This window comes from Aquarana catesbeiana, linkage group LG05, assembly GCF_042186555.1.
Source record: "Aquarana catesbeiana isolate 2022-GZ linkage group LG05, ASM4218655v1, whole genome shotgun sequence".
NCBI lineage: Eukaryota > Metazoa > Chordata > Amphibia > Anura > Ranidae > Aquarana > Aquarana catesbeiana.
Genome location: NC_133328.1, coordinates 633,471,175 through 633,493,931, shown reverse-complemented (window position 1 = coordinate 633,493,931; position 22,757 = coordinate 633,471,175). Strand labels below are relative to the sequence as shown.

The 22,757-nt window shown below is 44.9% G+C and overlaps 1 long non-coding RNA gene across 1 annotated transcript in view; it reads left to right on the top strand.

The window, feature by feature from the left end:
- LOC141146177 (uncharacterized) overlaps window positions 1-22,526 on the top strand; it is a 104,326-nt gene extending 81,800 nt beyond the window's left edge. The window contains exons 3-4 of the long non-coding RNA XR_012244749.1: window positions 19,412-19,725; window positions 21,595-22,526. This is a non-coding gene — a long non-coding RNA (uncharacterized lncRNA). The remainder of the gene's footprint in view (window positions 1-19,411; window positions 19,726-21,594) is intronic.
- Window positions 22,527-22,757: the final 231 nt, after the last annotated feature.

Genomic DNA, 22,757 nt, shown 5'->3' with positions numbered 1-22,757 from the left:
TTCAAGATGATTTACCTCCCGAGATTCCTTTATATCCTGAGTAATTCCCCAATTTACATTACTAAAGCCAAATTTAAAGAAATAGACTCAGTAATTATTAACTTTCTATGGAAAGGAGGGGTGGTAAAAATTGCAAAACACACTTTACAACTACCCATTTTGGAAGGGGGTCTGGCTCTGCCGTGCCTCCAAACGTACTATATTGCCTCGCAGTTGATGCACGCTCATTGGTGGTTTTTTCCGGAGACCAACAATGCAGCTACAGCACTTGAGGCGGCCATTCTCACCTCATATGAATCTCTTCAAAACCTAATACATCGCCTGTCACTTAGAGGGAGGGAGGGCGTAAATATCTTATCTATGACCCTGCGGATTTTTAAAATTTCCAAATTACTCCCAACGGATTCTCCAGCTGTTTATTCTCCCAATGCCCCACTCTGGGGAAACCCTTCACTACCAGAATTTAATCAAAGGGCTGACGGGGGGTACTGGTCCAAAAAAGGAGTGAAATCAATATCACACTTATTCACGGGTAACACATTTAAATCCTTTATAGAATTCCAAAGGGATTTTGGGCTTCCAAAGACGGCCTACTTCCAATATCTGCAGATGAGACACACAGCAGCAGCACAATTCGGGCTAAGAAATATAGAGATGAAATCCTCTAGGCTTGAACTCTTACTGACTGACCCCTCTCATGATAAATTAATTTCATCTTATTATAAAACTCTGCTTCATTCCACCACTTTCAGATTGGAGAGGATTGAGCACACATGGCGGGCAGATATACCTGAGCTGACGGAGGAAATATGGAGGGAAATTCTTCCCTTGCAGGTCCCCTCGGTCATCTCCTCCAGAGATAGGGTGATCTAGTCAAAGCTATTGTATAGAGCGTACTTCACACCCAAACTACTATTTAAATTAAAAAAATTACCAGATCCTTTGTGCTTGAGATGCGGTGCAGTTGAGGGTACATTTTTCCATCTAATGTGGGAGTGTGCTCCGATAAGGAGATTCTGGTCAGAAGTTACAGCATTCCTCAGCTCTGTAGCCAATATACCAAACATTTGTAATCCTCTTAGGTGTCTATTAGGCTACATTGATGATGAAGGCTTGTCTAAAAACACACAGTCCTTTATAAGGATTGTACTGTTCTATGCCAAAAAAACAATAACTATGCAATGGAAATCCCACTCTACTCCGACTATAAAGTTTTGGCTAACCCTCATCAATCACGCTATACCATTGTATAAGCTAACATATGAAGCTAGAGGATGTCCCAAAAAATTTCTCAAAATATGGAACTCGTGGGTAAGCTCGGAGAACACTATAACACCAGATTGACAAACTATAAGTGTTGTATAAAAATAATATACTGTAGCAGTTGTGTACAGCCTCCCCTAACTGCAATAAAATATGATGTAAGACGATTCATACTGATGTATAATACAAACTTGTATACCTGTTCACTGGATTGTAATATGACTAAAACAATGTCTAATATGATTATATGTCTGTGAAACCAATACTGATTTTGCTTATAAAAATAATAAAAAAGTTAACCTTTAAAAAAAAAAAAAAGTGTAGCTCCAGCCAAAAAAATCTATTTTTAAGCTTTTTGGAAAACATAGGGAAGGGTTATCACCCCTGTGACATTTGTTTTGCTGTCTGTGCTCCTCTTCAGAAGATTTTATCTCACTTTCTGTCCCAATGACAAATGTTTTTTGACAATTTGGTTTTTTAGTGAAACAAGGATTGGTGATAAAGCATCAGTGGAGAGGAGACACGTTTTTCCCATATTAACTCTTACAGGAGAGAATTTCCCTTCCTAGGGGTAGATTTCATCTCACTTCCTGTTGTCTCCTTCCGTTTGCAAGTAGGAGTCGTTTGTAAGTTGGATGTTTGAAAGTAGGGGCCTGTCCTATATACTCTGCAGAAATTGGGGCCTTAGGTGTTGGTGTTGCCACAACACTGTAAGGCCTCACAGTTACTCTTGGTGGGCGCAAGAACGGGCTCTGCTGTGAAATATTAGATCAAGAATTGTAATTACATGCCATTGTTGAACAGGGGCAGAAAAATTGGGCCTTAGGCACTGGTGGCGGCGCCCAGAACCAAAAATATTCTTACAAGCTATCACCATGATCATTGAGGAGGAAGAGGAAAGTCACTCAGCATAACAGGATAGTCACTCAGCATCAGCATAGGCAGTCTTGAAGGGATCTGACATTTCACAAAAAATTATTCGGTTACATCAGCATCAGGTGCTTGGTACCTGGTGGTGATCCAAGACTGATTCTTTTTATGAAGGTCAGTTGATTGACCGAGTCGGTAGACAGACGCACCCTGTGATCGGTTACAAACCTCCAGCAGCACTGAATGTGCGTTCCGAAAGAACGCTTAATGCAGGACAGGCCAGTAGCCCAATTGCATACTGTGCAAACTCTGGCCAGTGATTCATCCTCAAGACCCAGTAACCCAGAGGATTTTCAGTGGGAAAGGTGTCCAAGTCAGATCTTGCCCCTAGGTATTCCTGCACCATGTAAAACAGACGCTGGCGATGGTTGCTGGAACCGATCATACCTTGGGGCTGCGGACTAAAAAATTGTCTGAACGCATCGGTGAGACGGCCACCTTCTCCACCGCTCCTTCTTTGACTGACCAAAGCCTTAGCAACACGTTGTCCAGGAACAAGAGTTTGTAACCTCCCAGTCTCTGGGAATGCGTTGCACAGACCTTTCTGCAAGGCCTCCTGAAGATGTTTCCTCCTCTGCTCCCTCTGCGATGGCAAGATAAGGTCCGCAACCTTACCCTTGTAACGTGGATCAAGGAGGGTTGCCAGCCAGTATTAATCCCTCTCCTTGATACCACGAATACAAGGATCCTTCCACAGGCTTTGCAGGATCAGGGAGGTCATGCATCGTAGGTTTGCTGAGGCATTCAGTCCGGAGTCCTCTGGGTCACTAAGAATGACATGACCTGAAGCCACCTCCTCCCAGCCACATACAAGTCCATGGGTTTCTTGGGACTGTAAATGATCCCTTAAAGACTGCTGCTGATGCTGAGTGCCAGGCTCCACCTCCATGCTGACACAATCCTCCTCCTCTTCCTGCGTGATCGGCGGGCACACAGGAACGCTGTCTGGATAAAGGGGGCATTGAGAGCTAAGGAAGTCCTCCTCTTCCTGCCTCTGTTCTGCCTCAAGTGCCCTGTCCATTATTCCATGCAGAGTGTGCTCCAACAGGTGGACAAGGAGGACAGTGTCACTGATGCATGCACTGTCACTGCTCACCATCCTCGTGGCCTCCCCAAATGGTGACAGGACAGTGCATGCATCCCTTATCATGGCCCACTGGCATGGGGAAAAAAAACAAGCTCCCCTGACCCTGTCCTGGTGCCATAGTCACACAGGTACTCATTGATGGCCCTCTGCTGCGCATGCAGCCGCTGCAGCAAGGCCAACGTTGAGTTCCACCTGGTGGGCATGCCACAGATTAGGCGGTTCTTGGGCAGGTTAAATTCCTTTTGGAGGTCTGCCAGCCGAGCACTGGCATTATATTTTCGGCGGAAATGCACACAGACTTTCCTGGCCTGCCTCAGGACATCCTGTAAGCCCAGGTACCTGCCCAAGAACCGCTGTACCACCAAGTTAAGGACGTGAGCCAAACAGGGCACATGAGTCATTTGTCCCTGTCGGAGGGCGGAGAGGAGGTTGGTGCCATTGTCGCAAACCACCATTCCTGCCTTAAGTTGGCGTGGCATCAACCACCTCTGAACCTGCCCCTGCAGAGCTGACAGAACCTCTGCCCCAGTGTGGCTCCTGTCCCCCAAGCACACCAGCTCAAGCACCACATGGCATCTTTTGGCCTGCGTACTTGCATAGCCCCTTGAACGCCTATGGAGCACTGCTGGTTCCGAGGACAAAGCACAGGAAGAGGCCATGGAAAAAGAAGAAGAGGAGGGGGTGGGGGAGAGAGGTGTGTCAGAATCACCAGTAGTGGCATTTTGGAGGCATGGTAGTGGAACAACCTCCAACACTACTGCACCTTGTTCTGCATCCTTCCCAGCTGCCAGCAGAGTCACCCAATGCGCCGTGAAGCTTGGGTAACGTCCCTGTTCATGCCTACTGGACCATGAGTCAGCAGTAATATGCACCTTACCGCTGATTGCCCTGTCCAGCGAGGCCAAGACATTGCCTTCCACATGCCGGTAGAGAGCCGGAATCGCCTTCCATGAGAAAAAGTGGCGTTTGGGAACCTGCCACTGAGGAACCGCACATTCCACAAACTCACGGAAGGGGGCAGAGTCTACCAACTGAAAAGGAAGCAGTTGAAGTGCTAGCAATTTTGCCAAGCTAGCATTCAAGTGCTGGGCATGTGGATGGCTGGGAGCGAACTTCTTTCTGCGGTGCAGCAGCTGGGGCAGGGAAATTTGCCTGGTACAATCTGACGTCGGTGTACCGATAGCAGATTGCCCGCAAGTACTTGGCTGTGACACACCTAATTCTACACCTTCATGCCTCTCAGTGCAGGTCTCAGAGAGGACTGAAGGTATAGTGGGGTTGGAGATCCCAGCTGATGAGGAGCAAGGAGATGTCATCTTTGTTCTTTGGTGTGGGTCTTTTAGGTATGCTTGCCAATGAACTGCATGGCAGGTCAACATATGTCTGGTCAAGCATGCGGTGCCCAAGCGGGAGATGTTTTGACCACGCGAGATACGCTTGAGACATATGTTGCAAATAGCAGCGGTGCGATCTGATGCACTCGTCTCAAAAAAAGGCCCACACCAAAGAACTTTTGAAATAACGCGCAGAGACAGCAGCGCCCTGCACATGTGGAGCTCTGTGGTGTGATGCAGTCAGTGTGCTGCCCTTAGGCTGGCCCCTGGAGGGCATCCTGCCTCATTGGTGATGTGCCTCCTCCTCCTCCTCTCTCCTATCAGGCACCCACGTTGAGTCAGTGACCTCATCATCCCCTCCCTCCTCATCACTGGAGCAAAGCTGGCAGTATGCTGCAGCAGGGGGAACATGACTGCCAGATTGCTGTCCTTCTTGGGCACCCCGTCTGTCCGTGCTCACATTACTGCCTTCATCTAGCTTAATATCATCATCAGAGCCTTCAAAACGCTGTGTATCCTCCTGGAACATGTACCCAACACTGTGGTTTACCTCTCCTTGTTGGCCTTCCAGAAATACTAATGGCCTGCAGTGAGCTGCACAAAACTGGGATATATATATATATATATATATATATATATATATATATATATATACACACACACCGATTATACTGCAGCTAGCAGAATCCACTGCCTGCCTGTAGTATTATTAGTATGATATCACCTGTACTTGTCTTCAGCTAGCTATACTGTAGGTGCAACTGTGCAGGGTACACGGTACAGTAACTGAAAATACTTCAAAGAGCCTACACAAGCACCTGGCTGCAGGTAGCTATACTGTAGGTGAAACTGTGCAGGGTACACAGTACAGTAGCTGGAAATACTGTAAAAACACCTGCCTGCCAGTATATTAGGAAGAGAAGAACAGGATCTAGCTAAACTGAATACAATATAAATATATATATATATATATATATATATATATATATATATATATATATATATATACACACACACACACACACACACATACAAAACACCTGGGATGCATATATATACACAATATACTGTAACTGCAACTAACTGACTCAACCTGCCGGAACACACTACACAGGACCGCCGTGCAGGCGGCCTTATATAGTGTGGGGTGTGTACTAAACCCCCTGAGCCATAACTGGCCAAAGCCTCCTTGGCTTTGACCAATTACAACTCTGTTCAGACGGCGCTGTGTTTGGTCAAGCATGTGGGTCATAGTGCGGGTCATAGTGCATGCTTGGCCAATCATCAGCCAGCAATGCACTGCGATGCCGCAGTCAATTATGGGCCATGACGCGCCACTCGAATTTGGCGCAAATGGCCCATATCGTTCGCAATTCGGCGAACGACCGAACACATGATGTTCGAGTCAAACATGGGTTCGATTCAAACACGAAGCTTATCCCTAGTCCTGTGCACAAAGAGGAGATCACCCCCATGCTCTCAGCACCTTATTGTACTTTTTTGCACATTTTCTGATTAGCCACATTAAGAGGATTTAATTGCATAGGTCTACATTCCCAGTCCCATTATATATTTTGCACACGTTTGCCTTGTTTGAATTTCCACAAGTTCTACAGTGGACTTAGTTTGGTTACATGTTTATTATACACTGCATTTGCGATCTTTGCACATATTGATTGCACGTTGCACATTTAATTTATTAATTGCTGTTTTTTGCACAATGTTTTTTGCCTACTTGCACAATCCATTGAGGTTTTTAGTGATTGTATATTGATTTTAGGGTTTCCAGTAAGATACTTATCACATCTGGCCTTAAGTCTTTATTGAATGATTTTCTTGCACTTTGCTATTACCACTGATTATTGTGGAATATCACACTGCACCTATTGTGTATAGAAGTGCTCTATATTAATTGTACTTATTCTTATATTGTTTCAGGTTTTTTATATATTTATATCATTTTACGTGTTCATTTACCTTTGTACTACTACCTCTAGTATAGATTTTTTTTTAAAGAACAGCGCAGCACCAATTTTTACATACCAACCTACCCTATACCACCCCAAACTGCCCTATATCACCCACCCTGCCCTATATCACCCCAAACTCCCCTATACCACGCCAACCTGCCCCTATACCACCCAACCTGCCCAATATTACCCCAAACTGCCCTATACCACCCCAAACTGCCCTATATTACCACAACCTGCCCTATACCACCCAACCTGCCCTATACCCCCTACCCTGCCCTATGCCTCCCTAACCTGCCCTATACTGCCCTATACCACCCCAACCTGCCCTATATCGCCCCAAACTGCCCTATATTGCCCCAAACTGCCCTATATCGCCCCAAACCTGCCCTATACCGCCCCATATCACCCTAACTTGCCCTATACCACTCCAACCTGCCCTACACCACCCCTAACCAGACCTATATCACCCCAACCTGCCCTATATCACCCCAACCTGCCCTATACCACCCCAACCTGCCCTATACCACCCCAACCTGCCATATATATTACCCCAAACTGTCCTATACCACCCCAATCTGCCCTATATCACCCCAACCCTGCCCTATACTACCCCATCCTTCCCTATATCTACCAAAACTGCCCTATACCAACCAACCTGCCCTATATCACCCCAACCTACCATATACCACCCCAAACTGCCCTATACTACCCTTACTATTGTTTCTGTTTTTTATATGTTTATATCATTTTACATGTTCATTTACCTTTGTACTACTACCGCTAGCAGAATAGATTTTTTTTTTTAAGAACAGCGCAGCACCAATTTTTACATACCAACCTACCCTATACCACCCCAAACTGCCCTATACCACCCCACCCTGCCCTATATCACCCCAAACTCCCCTATACCACGCCAACATGCACTATATCACCCCAAACTGCCCTATACTACCCTAACCTGCCCTATATCACCCCAACCTGCCCTATACCACCCCAAACTGTCCTATACCACCCCAACCTGCCCTATACCACCCCAACCTGCCCTATACCACTGACCTTCCCAATTTTACACCAAACTGCCCTATACCACCCCAACCTGCCTTGTACCACCCCAAACTGCCCTATATTACCAAAACCTGCCCTATACCACCCCAACCTGCCCTATAGCACCCCAAACTGCCATATACCACCCCAAACTGCCCTATATCGCCCCAAACTGCACTATACCACCTACCCAGCCCTATACCTCCCTAACTTGCCCTATACCACTCCAACCTGCCCTATATCACCCCAACCCTGCCCTATACTACCCCTACCTGACCTATACCACCCCATCCTGCCCTATATCTCCCAAAACTGCCCTATACCAACCAACATGCCCTATATCACCCCAATCTACCCTATACCACCCCAAACTGCCCTATACGACCCTAACTATTGTTTTTGTTTTTTTATATGTTTATATCATTTTACATGTTCATTTACCTTTGTACTACTACCGCAAGCAGAATAGATTTTTTTTTTTTTAAGAACAGCGCAGCACCAATTTTTACATACCAACCTACCCTATACCACCCCAAACTGCCCTATACCACCCCACCCTGCCCTATATCAGCCCAAACTCCCCAATACCACGCCAACATGCCCTATATCACCCCAAACTGCCCTATATCACCCCATACTGCCCTATACTACCCTAACCTGCCCTATATCACCCCAACCTGCCCTATATCACCCCAAACTGTCCTATACCACCCCAACCTGCCCTATATCACCCCAACCTACCCTATACCACCCCAACCTGCCCTATACCACCCGACCTTCCCAATTTTACACCAAACTGCCCTATACCACCCCAACCTGCCTTGTACCACCCCAAACTGCCCTATATTACCAAAACCTGCCCTATACCACTCCAACCTGCCCTATACCCTCTAACCTGCCCTATAGCACCCCAAACTTCCCTATATCGCCCCAAACTGCCCTATATTGCCCCAAACTGCCCTATACCACCTACCCAGCCCTATACCTCCCTAACCTTCCCTATACCACTCCAAACTGCCCTATATTACCCTAACTTGCCCTATACCACCCCTACCTGACCTACACCACCCCTAACCAAACCTATATCACCCCAACCTGCCCTATATCACCCCAACCTGCCTTATATATTACCCCAAACTGTCCTATACCACCCCAATCTGCCCTATATCACCCCAAGCTGCCCTGTACCACTCCAAACTGCCCTGTACCACCCCAAACTGCCCTGTACCACCCCAACCTGCCCTATATCTCCCAAACTGCCCTATACCACCAACCTACCCTATATCTCCCCAACCTACCCTATACCACCCCAAACTGTCCTATATCACCCCAAACTGCCCAATACCACCTCAATCTGCCCAATACCACCCCAAACTCCCCTAACCTTTCAAACAGCATTCCAAAAAGCTGCACTTACCAAGCACTCTATCAGTTTTGTATTAGTATATGATAGCATTACCAGGGAACACTTCAGGATCTCCTGGGAGCTGTGGGGTTTTAAAGTGTCTACATGATTGTCCATTGTCGGCAGGTGTCAGGTCCCTCCCCATCCACCCTCCCATTGGGTCTGTGGCGCCAAAAAGACGTCGTCCGCGTGGTCCCCTCAGCGTTCCAGAAGGCATGACCCCGGCATGAGCATTTGCCTCAGATGCAAAAGCGCAACATAATTGACAGTCCGGTGGCGATCACGGGATGTCGCCGGCATGGAGAGGGCTCCCCACAGTGGCCCAGGGGGGACTCAATTGTAGGGAAACATGCATTGGGGAGAATCGCAGAATGCATCTGCGTCTCCCCACCGTGCCAGGAAGCGGGGTGGAGAAGAGGCACCCACCCAATGTCGCAGGGCTGAACACAGCTGCCCGCACTGAGAGGATGGACAAAGTAAAACACTGCAATGCATGCAAAGTGATGAACAAAAAAAAATGATTTACAAATATTCGTATATTGTATATAGTTGGTCGGAAGAGCCAAGGGCATATACAGTACCATCAAATAAATGAAAAAAGTGACTTTAATTAGAAATACTTTGATTTTTTCCTAGAATATAAATCCCCCTGAAGAGACCGAAAAATTGCAAGGGTCGAAATCCATCAGGGTTTTTCATGTGGATACATACGTCATAAATACAATTGGCAAACCATGCTTGTACATAGGGTGTTCCTTGCTATGAGTGATGTTCCATGTTTGTTTTTGTGTCACACTACCTATATGGATGATTTATTATTGTTCATTTAAAATCAACTACTTTTATACAAATTCTCTGCTGCTAAAGAACCCCTGGGGAAATTTCCTATTTTTTGTATACATTTGGGTCATGCAGCTTTGGGGGCTCCCACATTGAGTTTTTCCCTTCTATATATACTAATTGGTTGGCTAAACACCCGTTCTTCCCCCTTCAAGACATGTGAGCCCTGATATGAGCCAAGGCATATCGCTAATTTCTTGAATATTTGAATATATACAATGCAGGTATTTTCCTCCAATCACCCTTGAGGTGACAATGAAGGGACGCATACCAAGTGTTAATAGCCTATAATGAAAGGCACCTGCAATTGGCTCAGACATGTGGAATCACTGTTTGAGCATAGGAGAAAATCCTTTTTCTTGGGCAAAAAGCGATTTTCTTTTTCTCCCCCCACTTTTTTCATTTAATTGATGGCACTGTATATGCCCTTGGCTCTGCCAACCAACTATATACCTATATACAATATACGAATATTTGTAAATCATTTTATTTTATTCATCACTTTGCATGCATTGCAGTGTTTTACTCTGTCCATCCTCCCAGTGCGGGCCGCTGTGTTCAGCCCTGCGACATTGGGTGGGTGCCTCTTTTCCACCCCGCTTCCCGGCACGGTGGGGAAACACAGATGCATTCTGCGATTCTCCCCAATGCGTGTTTCCCTACAGTTCAGTCCCCCCTGGGCCACTGTGGGGAGCCCTCTTTGTGCCAGCGGTGTCCCGTCGTCTCCACTGGACTGTCAATGATGTCGCGCTTTTGCGTCAGAGGCGATGGCTCATACCGGGGCCATGCCTTCCGGAGCGCTGAGGGGACCACGTGGACGTCCCCTTTTTGGCTCTGCAGACCCAATGGGAGGGTGGATGGGGAGGGGCCTGACACCTGCAGACAATGGACAATCATGCAGACACTTTAAAACCCCACAGCTCCCAGGAGATCCTGAGGTGTTCCCTGGTAATGCTGTCATATACTAATACAAAACTGATGGAGTGCTTGGTAAGTGCAGCTTTTTGGAATGCTGTTTGACTGGCTAATCTAAGTACTTGTGTTATACCCATTTATTTTCATTTTCCAACATTGTGATTTTTTTTTTTCACCTTACACCATCATCCCTATGTAGTAAAAACCTTAGTTATATCCTTTTACCTTATGTACCGTATATACTATTCAGTGTCACATCACTTGTTTTTTGGCACCTAAATCCATCTCACTTTCATCATTTCATTTTATTCAACCTATTCCCCTTTTCTTCTCACTTCACATATACAACTGTTTACACTTTTAACACTTGTTTTTAGTGGTGTGTGGTTTATGTGGGTTTTTTTTTTACCCCACTTTTACACCTGTTTTGTCCCATCATCAGTCAATCCCACATCATGCACTTTCACTTCACTAATCACATCACTACACCCCATCCCCCACCCAGCCTTTCTTCACTGCTAGCCAACCCTTTTTATAACCAATCCAACTAACAAATAAACTATGCTATGTTATGTATAACTTAATTAATTTTTCTATAACATGAATCCACTAGTGACTAAATAACAACCAGCCTACAGCTGCCAAGCACTTCTATACACTCCTCCAACATTATCTAAATGACTACTTACAAAAAGTCTTTGCATGTCCATCTGCAGGTGTTTTACCCCCATCCTCCTCTCCGGGTCCTAGAATGTGGCCCCTAGGGTTGCCACCTCATTCCTTTAAACCCAAACACATATTAATTACACAGGTTCTGTGGCTGATTAAGGTGGTAATTAAACTCACTTGGTGCCTTATCTGCATTTAATTAGCCTCAGAACCTGTGTAATTCAAAGGTGTTCGGGTTTAAAGGGATGAGGTGGCAACTCTAGTGGCCCCCTGCAAGCTCGGTGGACTATGCGCCCACCCGGAGGATGCGGGGGGGATGTGTGGCAGCAATGGGATCTTTGGACAACTACAATCCTGCAATGCTGGTTTGTGTGATACATCCTCATGTCTTTATCCACCCATTGGTAACTATACCCCTATGTGTATGGAGATATAACTTTGCTCAATTCGAAATGCTATACTTACATTTTTTTTTTTTTATATTGTCCAATGACTTTAATTAGATACTTTGATATTTTCCTAGAATTTAAATCCCCCTGAAAAGACCAAAAAATCGCAAGGGTCGAATACAATTGGCAAACCATGCTTGTACATAGGGTGTTCCATGTTTGTTTTTGTGTCGCACTACCTATATGGATGATTTATTATTGTTCATTTGAAATTATTATTGTCTGTTAAACAAACGATTTTTTACATCAACTACTTTTATACAAATTCTCTGCTGCTAAAAAAACCCCTGGGGAAACTTCTTATTTTTTGCATACATTTGGGTTATGCAGCTTTGGGGGCTCCCACATTGCCCTCGCCCTCTCCCTCCAAGATTTTGGTTTTATTTATAAAGACGTTGTATATCGCAATGGCTAAACCTGTGTCTGTAGTGCATGTTCAAATCTTAATACCATAAATAATATCTTATTCGATTTTTTTTTTTTTTTTACTCCATATAATTAGTATGGAAATTCTACAGAAATGTGTAAATAAAATTACAATTTAACTGCCCTGTACCACCCCCAACCTGACCTATACCACCCCAACCTGCTCTATACTAAGGATGAGCCGAACACCCCCTGGTTCGGTACGGACCAAAAATTCGCACGAACGTTAGAACCCCATTGACATCTATGGGACTCGAACATTCAAAATCAAAAGTGCTAATTTCCATGGTATTGTCCTAAAAAGGTTTTGGGGACCCGGGTCCTGCCCCAGGGGACATTTTATCAATGCAAAAAAAGTTTGAAAAACTGCTGTTTTTTCGGGAGCAGTGATTTTAATGATGCTTAAAGTAAAAAAAAAAAGTGAAATATTCCTTTTAAATATCGTACCTGGGGTGTGTCTATAGTATGCCTGTAAAGTGGCGCATGTTTCCCATGCTTAGAACAGTCCCTGCACAAAATGACATTTTTAAAGCTCTAAAAGTCATTTAAAACTGCTTGCGGCTTTAATGTAATGTTGGGTCCTGGCAATATGGATGAAAATCAGTGAGACAAATGGCATGGGTACCCTCACCACAGCCCATTACCAGGCCCTTTGCGTCTTGTATGGATATTAAGGGTAACCCCGCACCCAAATTATAAAAAGGAAAGGTGTGGGGCCACCAGGCCCTATGTACTCTGAACAGCAGTATACAGGCAGTACAAACAAGACAGGGACTGTAGGTTTGTTGTTAAGTAGAATCTGTTTGTAATTTTGAACTGGTACATTTTTAACGTGTTTAGCTCATTCAAAAAAATCTATTTTAAGCTTTTTGGAAAACCTAGGGAAGGGTTATCACCCCTGTGACATTTGTTTTGCTGTCTTTCCTCCTCTTCAGAAGATTTCACCTAACTTTCTTTCCCAATGACAAATGTTTAAATGTTTTTAGAAAATTTGGGTTTTTTAGTAAAACACGGATTGGTGATAAAGCATCAGTGGAAAGGAGAAACATTTTTCCCATATTAACTCTTACAGGAGAGAATTTCCCTTCCTAGGGGTAGATTTCATCTCACTTCCTGTTGTCTCCTTCCGTTTGCAAGTAGGAGTCGTTTGTAAGTTGGATGTCTGAAAGTAGGTGCCTGTCCTATATACTCTACAGAAATTGTGGCCTTAGGTGTTTGTGTTGCCACAACACTGTAAGCTCTCACAGGGCCCTGCTGTGAAATATTAGATAAAGAATTGTAATTACATTCACCTGTTGAACAGGGGCAGAAAAATTGGGCCTTTGGTGGTGCTGGTGTCACAACACTGTAAGTCCTCAGTTACTCTTGGTGGGTGCTGGAACGGGCCCTGCTGTGAAATATTGGATCAAGAATTGTAATTACACGCCGCTAAAAAATTGTGCCTTAGCCACTGGTGGCGGCACCCAGAACCAAAAATGTTGTTACAAGCTATCAGCATGATCATTAAGGAGGAAGAGGATAATCACTCAGCATAACAGTATAGTCACTCAGCATCAGCACAGGCAGTCTTGAAGGGATTTAACACTTCAAAAAAAATTATTCGGTTACATCAGCATCAGGTGCTTGGTAGCTGGTGGTGATCCAAGACTGATTCATTTTTATCAAGGTCAGTCGATCGACCAAGTCAGTGGACAGACGCACCCTGAATTGTCTGAACTCATCGGTCAGACGGCCACCTTCTCCACTGCTCCTTCTTTGACTGACCAAAGCCTCAGCAAAACATTGTCCAGGAACAGGAGTTTGTAACCTCCCAGTCTCTGGGAACGCGTTGCACAGACCTTTCTGCAAGGCCTCCCAAAGATGTTCCATCCTTTGCTCCCTCTGTGACGGCATTTGGTCTGGAGTCCTCTGGGTCACTAAGGACAACATGATCCGCAGCCACCTCCTCCCAGCCACGTAAAAGTCCATGGGTTTCTTGGGACTGTAAATAATCCCTTAGACTGATGCTGAGTGCCAGGCTCCACCTCCATGCTGACACAATCCTCTTCCTTCTTATCCTCTTCCTGTGTGATCAGTGGGCACGCAGGAACACTGTTTGGATAAAGGGGGGCCTTGAGAGCTAAGGAAGTTCTCCTCTTCCTGCCTCAAGTGCCCTGTCCATTATTCCACACAGTGTGTGCTCCAACAGGTTGACAAGGGGGACAGTGTCACTGATGCATGCACTGTCACTGCTCACCATCCTCATGGCCTCCTCAAATGGTGATAGGACACTTTCCTGGCCTGCCTCAGGACATCCTGTAAGCCCAGGTACCTGCCCAAGAACCACTGCACCACCAAGTTAAGGACATGTGCTAAACAGGGCGCATGGGTCAGTTGTCCCTGTCAGAGGGCGGAGAGGAGGTTTGTGCCATTGTCGCAAACCACCATTCCTACCTTATGTTGGCGTGGTGTCAACCACCTCTTAACCTGCCCCTGCAGAGCTGACAATCTCTGCCCCAGTGTGGCTCCTGTCCCCCAAGCACACCAGCTCAAGCACCGCATGGCATCTTTTGGCCTGCGTACTTGCGTAGCCCCTTGAACGCCTACGGAGCACCGCTGGTTCGGAGGACAAAGCATAGGAAGAGGCCATGGAGGAAGAAGAGGGGGTGGAGGAGAGAGGTGTCAGAATCACCAGTACTGGCATTTTGGAGGCGTGGTGGTGGAACAACCTCCAACACTACTGCACCCTGTCCTGCATCCTTCACAGCTGCCAGCAGAGTCACCCAATGCGCTGTGATACTTGGGTAATGTCCCTGTCCATGCCTACTGCACCATGATTCAGCGGTAATATGCACCTTACCACTGACCGCCCTGTCCAGCGAGGCCAAGACATTGCCTTCCACATGCCGGTAGAGAGCCGGAATCGCCTTCCGTGAGAAAAAGTGACGTTTGGGAACCTGCCACTGAGGAACTGCACAAACTCACAGAAGGGGGCAGAGTCTACCAACTGAAAAGGTAGCAGTTGAAGTGCTAGCAATTTTGCCAAGCTAGCATTCAACCACTGGGCATGTGGACGGCTGGGAGCGAACTTCTTTCTGTGGTGCAGCAGCTGGGGCAGGGAAATTTGCCTGGTACAATCTGATGTCAGTGTACAGATAGCAGATTGCCCGCAAGTACTTGGCTGTGACACACCTAATTCTACACCTTCATTCCCCTCAGTGCAGGTCTCAGAGGACTGAAGGTATAGTGGGGTTTGAGATCCCAGCTGATGAGGAGCAAGGAGAGGTCCTTTGTTCGTTGGTGTGGGTCTTTTAGGTACGCTTGCCAATGAACTGCATGGCAGGTCAACACATGTCTGATCAAGCATGTGGTGCCCAAGTGGGGAGATGTTTTGGCCATGCGAGATACCATTCAGACATATGTTGCAAATAGCAATGGTGCAATCTGATGCACTCGTCTCAAAGGCCCACACCAAAAAACTTTTGGAATAATGCACAGAGACAGCACATGTGGAGCTCTGTGGTGTGATGCAGTCAGTGTGCTGCCCTTAGGCTGGCCCCTGGAGGGCATCCTGCCTCATTGGTGATGTTTGTTCCTTGTTTTTTTTTGTTTTTTTTTTTTTTTCTCCTCCTCACTGGAGCAAACTTGGCAGTATGCTGCAGCAAGGGGAACGTAGCTCAGTACCATCATCAGAGCCTTCAAAACACTGGGCATCCTCCTGGAGCATGTACCCAACACTGTGGTCAAACAGTTCGAGGGACTCCTCAGGAGGACATGGTGGGGCTAGGGAAGGAGTCACTGATGCCATTGAGCCGAGGGAAGAGGCCGCATTGGCAGCTGCTTTGCCAGACAAACTACCCTGAGTGAGAGAGGATGAGGACAGCTTGGTCATCCACTCGACCAAGTATTCCGCATGTTGCGGCTCAATACAGCCAGCTGCGGGAAAAAAAGGCCAAGCGTGTCCCACGGCCATGTGCTGATGAGGATGCACCGTATCAACGACCAGCACTGTTGCCTCTAGACACAGAGCCTGCTTTCCCTTTTATTGGCTTGTGACTGTCTGCCTCTCCTTGTTGGCCTTCCAGACATACTATTGGCCTGCAGTGAGCTGCACAAAACTGGGGTGTGTATGTATATTTATTATATTCAATTATACTGCAGCTAGCAGAATCAAATGCCTGCCTGTAGTATTAGTATGATAACCCCTGCACTTGTCTTCAGGTAGCTATACTGTAGGTGCAACTGTGCGGGGTACAGTAACTGGAAATACTGTAAAAATGCCTGCCTGTCAGTATATTAGGAAGAGAAGAATAGGATCTAGCTAAACTGAAATATATTATATTTAATATATCTCTGTAAGTGCAGCTAACTGACTCGACCTGCCTACTCTATCTAACTTAAATCAAATCTTCCTTTTTCTCTTTTTTTTTTTTTTTCTCTTTCGGAACACACAACACAGGGCCGATATGCAGGCGGCATGGGTTCAACTCTAACACAAAGCTCATCCCTACCCTATACCACCCCAACCTTCTCTATCCCCCTAACCTGCCCTATACCACCCTAACCTGCCACTATACCACCCTATACTATCATTTTACAGGGACCGGTTTGGGGTGCGCCCTGTGACCGTGGACTGCCTGCAGCACACTGGACAGGATAGACAGGGGGTGGTGACGCCATGTTTTACCGCACCAGGTGACACCAACCCTAGTGATGCCACTGAATGGGCAGTTGTGATGTTTGGAAGGGTGTGATGTACACTGAGATTGCTCACCGTTGTTGAGATGTAAATGAAGGTTGGAGTAATGCCAGGTACACACGATCCAATTATCAGACGAATGATCGTGTTTTTTTTGCATGTTAATCTCACGTCGAATCTGAGTTTACTAAAGTCACAAATTCCCATACGACAGAATAAAAATTCGGAAGTGATGTCATGTGTTGTAATGCGTTTGTATTGCATTTTTGAACTATAGGTGTACTGATTAAATGAAAATCGTACGATCTGGCATCGTATGAAAAATGTCTGACAGAATAATATCAGATGAACTGTCCTGATTGGCTCTTGAAAGCTTTGTACTAACATTCCGATTATCGTACGATCGTTTTGAATGCGGCATTTTTCGGATCGTGTGTACGGGGCTTTATGCAGGGGGGGTGAAGGGTTGATGGGACACCTCAAGAAAGCAATGGGGGCTGATGGGTTACTTAAGGCTTCTGTCATATGCTAATTACTGCAAACAGGGTTCAGACTGAGAAGTGAGCCTCCCCCAGGCATGGAATGTAAAGTCCCTTTCACAAATGTCCTTGGACTTGTAACCCTAACAGGAATGGTGTCAGGTTCGTCACATTGGCCATCAATATTCCACGTTCTTGTGTGATGGTGAACTGAGAATTCTTACATTAAGAATCAACACATTTGTTACACTCTGATTGTACAATATCCTTTAGATCCACCAACAACTATCTAGTGTAAGGGCCTTCCTGATTAAATACAAATTGAATAGATCAGGTAGGTTCTTTATATAGTTTTAGTAAATCTAAAGTTTATTGGGCAAAGATTGTATGGTCAAATTGTAACATGTTTGGTGACCCTAAAGCTAACCACGTGCGGGAATCTGATTGTAATATCTCCTTTAGATCTACCTAGAGTTGTCACCTCATCCCTTTAAAACCGAACACATAATTACACAGGTTCTGTGGCTGATTAACGTGGCAATAAAACTCACTTGGTGCCTTATATGCACTAAATTAACATCAGAACCTGTGTAATTCACATGTGTTTGGGTTTAAAGGGATGAGGTGGCAACCCTAGATCTACCAACAACTATGTAGTGCATGGGTACTCAACCTGTGGCCCTCCAGCTGTTGCCAAACTACAATGCCCATCATGCCTCTGCCTTTGGGAGTCATGCTTGTAAATATCATCTTTGCAGTGCCTCATGGGACTTGTAGTTCTGCAGCATCTGGATGGCCACAGGTTGGGCACCCATGATGTAGTGTAAGGGCCTGCCTGATTGAATACAAATTCATTGGATAGATTAGATAAGTCCTCATATTGCATTTTTTTTTTTTTTTTTTTTTTTTTTTTTTTTTTTTTTAAATCTAAAGTTGATAGTTCAAAGATTGTATGGTCGGATATTATGGGGACCAGATTAAGTCAATCTAAAGGCCATATTTATCCAGCACAGAATGGACTCACACATACAAGAACCTATTCTATAGTAGACATTGAAATTTCCCAGCTGGTATTGTAATTTTGAGTAAAAAATAAATATATTTGGAACCAACATTACTCTCCATACACGCACATTGACTTGATGACATTTACATTGTTGCCATGTTGAGTAGGGACAGATCTGTGTTGGACATTCATTCTATATATCATTCTTTATAAGATTCTTCTAGCTCCCTGGTGCCCAACCTGTGGCCCTCTGATGCTTGAAGTGCAGCCCTTTGCCCCAGTAGTCAGTACAGGGAGCACTGATTTGTAAAGGGTTCCTTAACTGTAGTAATGTCCAATGGTCTCATGCAACATTTTTCTAGTCTCTGATGGTCTGTCAGTAGGAGGAATAGTGCACCATCCTTGGTGTCAGCGAAAGGAATTATACCCCATTTTTTGTGTCAGTGGATGGAATAGTGCCCCAAGGCAAGATAAAGGCAAGCAAATGGCCGCATCTGGCCCCAGGGCCAAAGTTTAGAGACTGCTGCTCTAGTAGAACATTCTCTGAACATTTGCTCGAGTAAGTCTTGTCTAGTGATCGTTTTCTGTAGCATTAAATGTAATAAATATATTTTTGCCTCTTGGAGATATTAGGGGCTGCATTTGATGCCCCTTTCCCTTGCAAGTTGACAACCACTGTTTTAACTGATCATCTGGGTACATTAAGTACCTTGTTCCTTTTACACTTTATTGATCCTTTAGCAATACTACATCTAAGAGATGTGGATTGTTTTCTTACCATTTGGTATGAAAAATAACAAACTCCAATGTTCTTGCATCTCTTCGTATTACAATTAAGAAGTGTTCAAAGCTGTTTTGAAAATTCCTCAAGAGGTTTTTTTTTTTTAATTTTTTGTTTTGTTTTTCATTTTAGATTCATGATTGTGATACGTTCCAACAGAAATGAAAGTGAAGAAAAATCCAAAATTTTATCTGGTCACCCAGACAGGTACAGAGGTGAAATCATCCAATGGAGAAGCTGTTCAAGTGACAATTTAAAGCCGGCCATACACCAGTAGATTTCCAAACAAACATTTGTAATTTGTACAAGCCTTCATATGAAGATTTTGATTAGTATATTCGATGTGTTGAATGTCAATGTCTGTCTTTCAAAAGCACTTCAAATTTTCTATTGCTTTTAACAATCGGTTTTGGGACGGATAAACTTTCCTGAATGGACACCACATTGTAAGTTGCTCTTCAGAGAGATTTTCCCTCCTGCTCCTTTTAAAATTCTTTCTTCTTTCTTCTTTCTCGGGGTGCATTTTATTTTAGTCTTTATTGCTGTCTATGTCCCAGCTGGGGAGATTTACCCTGAGACCCCCCCAAAGTATGAAAGTGATTGGAAAAGCCAAAATATTGGGCTGTCAACAAAACAGGGGAAGCCTTTCAATGAAGACAATTGTTCCTGTGGCAAATGTCTAACTGGGGATTTGCCTCCCTTTGGGGAGATTTCATTTTACTTGAAGGAAAGGGGAAAAGACAGATTTCCTCAATGGGATACACAAAACGTAAAAAAAATCTCCACTCCATCCAAAATGCCCAAAAATAAGTTTTGCTTCCAGGTTTTGTGCTGGGATCACAATGGTAACCCAAAGATCTTGTTGCTCCTAGGATGTGATGGTGGTGATCGGCTCTTATGGCTCTTGCAGGATAGTCCCCAAATCACGACGCAAATGTGATAATACGAGAGCGTGCTGAGCTATAATTTTGATATGTGGTGATAGAACTCTTCCAGAGCGCTGTAAAGATCTGAATTACTTTGGGATGAAAAATCTGTTGGCAAGAGTTTTGTTTTGTTTTTTTTTTTTTTACTAAGCTTAGACTTTGTTAAGGCCTCTATGCAGAGGTTATCACCAGTGGCCAGGTCTATGGGGGTTGATTTTCTAAAACTGGAGAGTGCAAAATCTGGTGCAGCTCTGCATAGAAACCAATCAGCTTCCAGGTTTTAATGTCAAAGCTTTACTGAACAAGCTGAAATTAGAAGCTGATTGGTTACTATGGAGAGCTGCACCAGATTTTGTACTCTCCAGTTTTAGTAAATCAACCCATGTGTTTATTCTGGTAAGTGTGAATCCTATATAAATATAGTCATTTTTGAGGTTCCTCTATGGTTCTCAACTACAGGGCCATGGCCTGCTGCAGGGCTGTGGCTCCCCCCCGGGTCTTAAGTCAGCTGCAAATCCCTTTACCTCCCACAGTGCCACCCAACCTTCAAAGCAGGAGGGGAACTTCCCTTTTAAATTCTTTCATGATCAACTTTTTTTTTCTTTAAATCCATTTTATTTTTACGCTATTGTTTTAATACTTCAGCAAAACTTTCTGTTTGCAGTGTCTATGCGGCGTTGCAAAGCGCAGTGAAAGGAAAAGTAACAACTTTTCCTAAGCATTATGAACTATCCTGCAGACTCGGGGAGCCTTATATTTCACCCAAACATAAAAATCATATAAGGTGGTGAGATGCGCCTTTAGCCCAAAGCTCCTCCCCAGGCAAAGCCCAGCTGACGTGCTTCACCCCATCTACAGGGCTTGGTTATAGACCTCTATGACTAAGCCCTGTAGGCATGGCGAAATGTGTCAGTTGGGCGTGGCCTGGGAGGAGCCTGGGTTGAAGCCGGATCTCACCTTCTTATATTCTGGCTGTTTCCAATGTGTGGTATCCCATTGGCTGCTTCTGTGTATTTTCCCTGGTGCCGGGATGAGTTCTATGGATGGCGGTACCCGCTAGCTGTGTGAGACACCAGTGAGTCTTACAGCTCTAAGTTTTCTTATTACACACTCGATGGGGGACCCAACCATCTCCCACTCTATATAAAGCAAAGAGTTCTACTTTAATTAAGCCATTTTTCATCGCTGTTGGTTTTTTAGAATTTGCTCATTTACTACATATTGTAGCCAAGTAAAAGTAACCAATTTTTAAAAATAGGTGCAGATTCTGAGAAATGACTTTTCTGATCATTATAAATAGGTCACAATGTTTTGTTACCCTGACCTGTAATAATTTGTGTGAATCTGCTGTGCTGGCTTACGCCTCTAACGTCTTCTCACTCTTTGCAGGTCCTGAAAGATCCGCTGAAGCCGCAGCCTAAAGGCAATTACTGGACAGTGAATGTGAGCCGGATTCCTGCCGAAGCCACAAAGCTGCAGAATACGGTGGCCACCCGCCAGGAAGCCTACCCTTATGACCTGGCTCCTTTTTTATCCTGTATGGACAGCCCTACAGAGCTTCCGCTTTTCATAACCCTCATCCTCCATTAGAAAGTAGCAGAGGCCCAGTACCAACCCAGCCGCCAAGTGTACATCCCGCCTCAACCTTCCCAAGGATCTTATGAAACCTTCCAATATCGTACACAAAATGTGTGGCCCCTAATGTGGTGGCCCCTCCCAGCATACACCCTCTGCTTTACCCCAACTTCTCCTCACTCTCTCTGTGTAATTACATGCCTTCCCCATACTCAAGCTCCACCTGTGCTGAGCGGAGGGATGTCTACCCTTCCAATGTGAGACCTCAAATGTCTCCCCAGCCTAGACCCTCTGAAACCAGGAATTCCCTGCCAGATTTCCCTCCCGATACAACTGTCTTTGACGTCCCCCATATATCCCCCACACGGGAGCTACATGTCACCTCGAAACATGTATGGGCAGCATTTATCTCAGGTTGGTGCTTATGGCCAACATTTATCACAGGGTGGTGCATATGTTCAACATTTATCTCAGGTCAGGGTGTGCCCAGGGTACAGACCCAGCATTTACTAATTGGCCAGATGCTGAGACAAGGTTTTGGGCCATTCACTTTTGTCCCAAGGACTAGCTGCACTTGAAGGCTTACCTGATGACGTTGGCACCAGTGGTAAACTAAACTAAAAATATACTAGATTTTAGTCGACTAAAATATAACAAACTAAAATGCCATTTTAGTTAAAAGACTATGATTAAAACTAAACTGTAATTTGCTGCCAAAATTAACACTGGTTGGCACTCAACTCATGTGGCCCAGCGGAGGTGGCACCAAACATGACATACAGTCCAAAGGCATTGGAATTGGCTCACATGTATATATGACAATCATTTTGTATCTTGTCTGATTATATTCACTTGAAATAAATTTGAATTTTTGTTTTACTGAAATTTGGCATCAGTGTTGTAATTGTCCACATGGGTATCAAGATTAGAACTAGTAAGGGGGGTGTGGCCTGGCTGCTCGGGAAGATGGATGCTTA